Source organism: Lupinus angustifolius, chromosome LG13 (assembly GCF_001865875.1).
Source record: "Lupinus angustifolius cultivar Tanjil chromosome LG13, LupAngTanjil_v1.0, whole genome shotgun sequence".
In the NCBI taxonomy this organism is placed as follows: domain Eukaryota; kingdom Viridiplantae; phylum Streptophyta; class Magnoliopsida; order Fabales; family Fabaceae; genus Lupinus; species Lupinus angustifolius.
The window spans coordinates 4,688,642-4,697,065 of record NC_032021.1 but is presented as its reverse complement, the minus strand read 5'-3'; positions in this window follow the sequence as shown (position 1 = coordinate 4,697,065).

Here is an 8,424-nt window from a genome sequence, read left to right as displayed (position 1 = left end):
TGTATGTTGCTTTCACATTCATCTGTATCAGATATAATTTGTACTGCATAATTAGATTATATTATATTAGAGGTTGGTCATCATTGCTTCATTAATTTAGTATTTGTATTTCTTTTAGGTGATTTGTTTTTTTAATAACATAAACTCGTTTAAATATTTTAGGGAAAAGTGATCAGAGTCTCTCTAAAATTTAGATTTTCTGCAAATAGTCATTGCAATCTATTTTTTTTTCTTAAATATTTTCTAAAGATCGGTGAAATTGTCTCAATATGAATTGATAAATTACAAGTAGGATGATAAGGAAATTGTTGTAATCATTCATAATAATGATAATATATAATGTAGATTAACTATATGGAATAAACTAATACTAAAATTTAAAATTTGGTTGAGAAAAAATAAGTAAATTTCATAGTTAAAAGTGTGTATTATAGTACAATCATATTGGTATATAAAAAATAAAATTAAATAATAATGTGCTAACGATCAAGGTTAAAACAAAATGCACGTATTATAGTTTATGATTCTTATTAATTTAACAATATCTTTATGTATTGACCAATTTCATTAACATTTAAAGCTTAAGGGATGATTATAAAGAAAAATATTTACAATAACTATTTATAAAATGCATAAAATTTAGGATATTTTTTTAGACTCTTATCAATATTTTATGATTGTTTATGTATTTTTTAATTAAAATATAGAATACTAATAAATTTTTTAACAATATAGCTTATTTCAAGAGTATTTAAATATTATGGCAATATTATATTTAATGAATTTAATTAATAACAAAATAAAAAACAAATAAATTTAATGATGGAAAAAGTTTGAAGTCTTAATAATAATTCAAGATTTGTGTAAGGTTTTGTTTGATCCATAAGATGACCAAAAACATCAAAAGTTTGATTCCTTATAGTGACAATTATTGGGAATGGCAATCACAATATGATTTTAAATTAAAATATAGAATACTAAGAAACTTTATAATGGTATAACTTATTTTAAAAGTATTTTCTTATTATGGCAATATTATATTTAATGAATTTAATGAATAATAATTAAAAAACAAATAATTTTAATGATGAAAAAGGTTTAAGTCTTCATACTAATTAAAGAGTTGTGTAAGGCTTCGTTAAATCTCTATGATAATCAAAAGGTCAAAAGTTTGATTTTTTAAAGCGACATTTACAGGGAGGGGCAACCAGTTTCTTAACTAAAATATAGAATATTAAGAAACATTTTAGTGATATAGATGATCTTAAGAGTATTTTATTATTATTATTATAGCAATATTATATTTAATGAATTTAATAAATAATAAATAATTTTAATGATGAAAAAGTTTTAAGTCTTCATACTAATTAAAGAGTGATGTATATCTCTACTAAATTTCTATAATGACTAAAATGTCAAGAATTTGATTCTTGAGAGCGACACTTGTTGGGAGGGATAACTACTATATCTTTTTTAATTAAAATTTAGAATACTAAGAAACTTTTTAATGATATAGTTTATCTTAAGAGTATTTTATTATTATGTCAATATATTAAATGAATAATAAATAAAAGGAAATAATTTTAATAATGGAAAAAGTTTCAAGTCTCCATACTAATTAAAGAATTGTGTAAGACTTTACTAGATCATAAGGATGACCAAAAGGTAAACAATTCAATTCATGGTAGTGACATTTGCTGGGAGGGACAGTTATAATGTGTTTTTAAATTAAAATATAGAACACTAAGAAACTTTATAATGATATAGATTATCTTAAGAGTATTTTATTATTATGGCAATATTATATTTAATGAATAATAATTAAAAAACAAATAATTTTAATGATGAAAAAAGTTAAGTCTTCATACTAATTAGAGAGTTGTGTAAGACTTCGTTAGATTTGTATAATAATCAAAAGGTCAAAAGTTTGATTCTTGAAAGCGACACTTATTGGGAGGGGCAACCACTGTGTTTCTTATTTCTTAACTTAAATATAGAATATTAAGGAACATTTTAGTGATATAGATGATCTTAAGAGTATTTTATTATTATTATAGCAATATTATATTTAATGAATTTAATAGATAATAAATAATTTTAATGATGGAAAAAGTTTTAAGTCTTCGTACTAATTAAAGAGTGATGTATAACTCTGCTAAATCTCTATAATGACTAAAATGTCAAGAGTTTGATTCTTGAGAGCGACACTTGTTGGGAGGGATAACCACTATATCTTTTTTAATTAAAATTTAGAATACTAAGAAACTTTTTAATGATATAGTTTATCTTAAGAGTATTTTATTATTATGTCAATATATTAAATGAATAATAAATAAAAGGAAATAATTTTAATAATGGAAAAAGTTTCAAGTCTCCGTACTAATTAAAGAATTGTTTAAGACTCTACTAGATCATAAGGATGACCAAAAGGTAAACAATTCGATTCATGGTAGTGACATTTGTTGGGAGGGACAGTTACAATGTGTTTTTAAATTAAAATATAGAACACTAAGAAACTTTATAATGACATAGATTATCTTAAGAGTATTTTATTATTACGGCAATATTATATTTAATGAATAATAATTAAAAAACAAATAATTTTAATGATGAAAAAAGTTAAGTCTTCATACTAATTAGAGAGTTGTGTAAGACTTCGTTAGATTTGTATAATAATCAAAAGGTCAAAAGTTTGATTCTTGAAAGCGACACTTATTGGGAGGGGCAACCACTGTGTTTCTTATTTCTTAACTTAAATATAGAATATTAAGGAACATTTTAGTGATATAGATGATCTTAAGAGTATTTTATTATTATTATAGCAATATTATATTTAATGAATTTAATAGATACTAAATAATTTTAATGATGAAAAAAGTTTTAAGTCTTCATACTAATTAAAGAGTGATGTATAACTCTGCTAAATCCCTATAATGACTAAAATGTCAAGAGTTTGATTCTTGAGAGCGACACTTGTTGGGAGAGATAACCAATATATCTTTTTTAATTAAAATTTAGAATACTAAGAAACTTTTTAAGGATAAAGTTTATCTTAAGAGTATTTTATTATTATGTCAATATATTAAATGAATAATAAATAAAAGGAAATAATTTTAATAATGGAAAAAGTTTCAAGTCTCCATACTAATTAAAGAATTGTGTAAGACTTTACTAGATCCTAAGATGACCAAAATGTAAGCAGTTCGATTCATGGTAGTGACACTGGTTGGGAGGGACAATTACAATGTGTTTTTAAATTAAAATATAGAACACTAAGAAACTTTATAATGACATAGATTATCTTAAGAGTATTTTATTATTACGGCAATATTATATTTAATGAATAATAATTAAAAAACAAATAATTTTAATGATGAAAAAAGGTTGAAGTCTTCATACTAAATAAAGAGTGGTGTAAGGTTTCGTTAGATCTCTATGATAATTAAAATGTCAAAAGTTTGATTCTTGAAAGTGACACTTGTTGGGAGGGCCAACCACCGTGTGTTTCTTAACTAAAACATAGAATATTAAGAAACATTTTAGTGATATAGATGATCTTAAGAGTATTTTATTATTATTATTATAGCAATATTATATTTAATGAATTTAATAAATATAAATAATTTTAGTGATGGAAAAAGTTTTAAGTCTTCATACTAATTAAAGAGTAATGTATAACTCTGCTAAATCCCTATAATGACTAAAAGGTCAAGAATTTGATTATTGAGAGCGATCCTTGTTGGGAGAAATAACGACTATATCTTTTTTAATTAAAATTTAGAATACTAAGAATTTTTTTAATAATATAGTTTATCTTAAGAGTATTTTATTATTATGTCAATATATTTAATGAATAATAAATAAAAAGAAATAATTTTAATAATGGAAAAAGTTTCAAGTCTCCATACCAATTAAAGAATTGTGTAAGACTTTACTAGATCCTAAGGATGACCAAAAGGTAAACAGTTCGATTCATGGTAGTGACAGTTGTTCGGAGGGTCAATTACAATGTGTTTTTAAATTAAAATATAGAACACTAAGAAACTTTATAATGATATAGATTATCTTAAGAGTATTTTATTATTATAGCAATATTATATTTAATGAATTTAATGAATAATAAATAAAAAACAAATAATTTTAATGATGAAAAAAGTTTTAAATCTTCATACTAATTAAAGAGTTGTGTTAGGCTCCGCTAGATCCTTAGAATGACCAAAAGATCAACAATCCGATTCCTGAAAGCAATACTTGTTGGGAGAGGCAGCCACAATTTATTTTTAAATTAAAATATAGAATTATAAGAAATTTTATAACGATATAAATTATATTAAGAGTATTTTAATATTATGACAATATTATATTTAATGAATAATAAATAAAAAACAAATAATTTTATTGATGAAAAAAGTTTTTAAGTCTTCAGACTAACTAAAGATATGTGTAAGACTCTTTTAGATCCATGAGATGACTAAAATGTCAAAAAATCGATTCTTATGAGTGATACTTTTTGAGAGGGCATTCAGTATGTGTTTTTAATTAAAATATAGAATACTAATAAACATTTTAATGATATAGCTTATCTTACGAGTATTTTATTATTATGGCAATATTATATTTAATGAACTTAATGAATAATAAATAAATAATTTTAATGATTGAAAAAGTTTGAAGTCTTCATTCTAATTAAATAATGGTGTAAGGCTATCCTTAATCCCTAAGATGATCAAAATGCTAAAAGTTTGATTCTTGAGAGCGACACTTGTTGGAGGGACAACCATTACGTGTTTTTTTAAATTAAAATATAAAATATTAAGAAACTTTTTAATGATATAACTTACCTTAAGAGTATTTTATTATTATGGCAATATTATATTTAATAAATAAAAACAAATAATTTTAATGATATAAAAAGGTTTAAGTCTTAATACTAATTAAATAGCAGTGTAAGGCTCTCCTAAATATTTACGATGACCAAAAGATCAAAAGTTCGATTTCTGAGAGCGTCACTTATTAGGAGGCACAATCACTACGTGTTTTTTTAATTAAAATATAGAATATTAAGATTTTTTAATGATATAACTCACCTTAAGAGTATTTTATTATTATGACAATATTATATTTAATGAATTTAATAAATAATAAATAGAAAATAAATACTTTTAATGTTGAAAAAGTTTTAAGTCTTCATACTAATAAAAAAGTGTTGTAAGGTTTTGCTAGTTCCAGAGGATGAGCAAAAGGTCAAGAGTTCAATTCTTGGTAGCAACACTTGTTGTGAGGGGCAATCACTATGTATTTTTTTATTAAAATATAGAATACTAAGAAACTTTTTAATGATATAGCTTATCTTAAGAGTATTTACTATTATGACTATATATTTAATTAATTTAATGAATAATAGATTTAAAAAATTAATGAAGGAATTTTTTTTAAGTCTTATATTAATTAAAGAGTTGTTTAAGGCTCCAATAAATCTTTAGGATGATTAAAAGGTCAAGAGTTCGATTCTTGCGAAGAACGATTGTTAAGAAAGGTAGTCACTATGTATTTTTTACATAAAATATAGAATGCAAAGAAACTTTTCAATGATATAGCTTATCTCAAGAGTATTTTATTATTGTGGCAATATTATATTTAATGAATTTAATTAATAATAAATAAAATAATTATAATTTTAATGATGGAAAATGTTTTAAGTCTTCGTACTAATTAAAGAGTTGTGTAAGATCCCGCTAGTTCTTTATGATCAATAAAAAGTCAAAATTTCAATTTCTTAGAGAGACATTTGTTAAGAGAGACAATTATTATGTATTTTTTAATTAAAATATAGAACACCAATAAACCTTTTAATCAGCTAACTTATCTCAATAATATTTTATTACTATGACAATATTGTATTTAATGAATAATAATTAAAAAAATGATTTTAATGACGAAAAAAGTTTTAAGTCTTAATATTAATTAAAGAGTTGTGTAAAGTTTCATTAGATCCTAGAATGATAAAAAATCAAAAGTATGATTCTTTTGAGCAACAGTTATTGGAAAGAGCAATCACTACGTGTTCTTTAATTAAAATATATAATAGTAAGAAACTTTTTAATGATATAGTTTATCTTACGAGTATCTTATTATTACGGTAATATTATATTTAATAAATTCAATGAATAATAAATAAAAAAGAAATAATTTTAATGATCAAAAAAGTTTTAATTTTTCATACTAATTAAAGAGTTGTGTAAGACTCCACTATCTACATATAAAAATCAAAAAGTTAAGAGTTCGATTCCTATGAATGACATTTATTGGGAGGGGCATCCACTATGTGTTTTAAAATTAAAATATAGAATACTAAGAAACTTTTTAATAATATAGCTTATCTTACGAGTATTTTATTATTATGGAAATATTAGGGATAGCAACGGACATGGACGGACACAGGTAGTAGCTACCCGCTACCCGTTTTAAAATAGGAGACTATTACCCATACCCGCCCGTACCCATACGTGTACCCGTGTGCGGGTATTCGCGCGTATTTCTAGATACTTGCGAGTACAACGGGTACCCGCAAGTTTCCTATATTATAAATGAATTTTAAATTTTTTACTTTTATGTTTCAAATGAGATGAAACTTAATTATTTTTGTACATTTTGATTGAATATTTGAAAAAAATACTAAATTTATTGGTGTTTTTTATTTGTGTGATTTTTTGTTCTCATTTCCTTAACAAAAAATATATAATTTATTTTTAAAATATGTGTTTCTACACATGTAATAATATTTGTAGGGTGTTTCACCACCAAACTCAATAAAATATGTAAACAAAGTAAAAGGAAAAAATGCACATAGTGTAATAAATGTTAGAATAATGTACTTTTTATTTTAATTAAATATAATATATTAATCATATAAATAACGGGTAGTCGCGAGCACGAGTACCATAATACCCGTACCCGCCCGTATGTACTACAAATATTTTTAAAACCCCATTCATAATACCTGCGGGTACCCGTTTATGACCTGTACCCGTGCCCGTATGAGTTTTACCTGTGGGTACCCACAAGTTTTTTGCCATCCCTAGGAAATACTATATTTAATGAATTTAATGTATAATAATAAATAAAAAACAAATAATTGTAATGGCGGAATTTTTTTTAAGTCTTCATACTAATTAAAGAGTGGTGTAAGACTCTCCTAGATCCCTAAGATAATCAAATGATTAAAAGTTTGATTTGTAAGAATGATATTTATTGGAAGGGACAACCACTCTATATATTTTTTAATTAAAATATAGAATACTAAGAAACTTTTTAATGATATAGCTTATCTTAAGAGTATTTTATTAATATGGCAATATTTTATTTAATGAGTAATAAATAAAATAATAATAATTTTAATGATGGGAAAAGTTTTAAGTCTTTATACTAATTAAAGAATGGTGTAAGGCTCTCCTAGATTTCTAATATGACCAAAAAGTTAAAAGTTCGATTCGTGAGAGCGACATTTATTGGGAGAGATAACCACTCTATATTTTTCTAATTAAAATATAGAATACTAAGAAACTTTTTAATGATATAGCTTATCTTAAGAGTATTTTATTATTATGGCAATATTTTATTTAATGAATAATAAATAAAATAATAATAATTTTAATAATGGAAAAAGTTTTAAGTCTTCATATTAATTAAACAGTTGCATAAGGCTTCATTATATCATAGAATGATAGAAAAGACAAAAGTTCGATTCCTAGGAGTGACACTTGTAGTAAGAACAATCACTATGTGTTTTTTAATTAAAATATAGAATACTAAGAATTTTTTTAATGATATAGCTTATCTTAAGAGTATTTGATTATTATGGCAATAATATATTTAATGAATAAAAAAACAAATAGTTTTAATGATGGAAAAAGTTTTTGTTAGGTATCAGTGACTAAAATACACCTAGAATTGAGTTAAATAGGTGTAGCGGTCAAAGTATCTGCTTTTCGCAAACAACATATAATGCTGCGAAACCCCCAGTTTAATCGATTAACACAGAAAGAATAATCGATTAACTGCAACGTTTTAATCGATTAAAACAGCTCAAATCGCATAAATAGATTCAGTTTCTTGTACGACAAGCAACTGAGATCGAAGCAAATATACAGAGCTAACAAATATATCAGAGTTACAACAGAACAATATAGAAACAGATTATTACAGCTAATACAACTATACAAAGTAATCGATTAAAGCAATAAAGAGAGTAGGGAAAGAAAAGCGTGCAACAAGATTTTTATCCTGATTCGTTTACGGGTCCACTTGCAAACTACATCCAGGCCCCCCGTCTGATCTGGGAGATTTTTCTTCACTATAATCGAAATAATGTTTTACAAACAATTCTTTCAATTACAACACTTAGACACTTTCTTGAAAACTAAA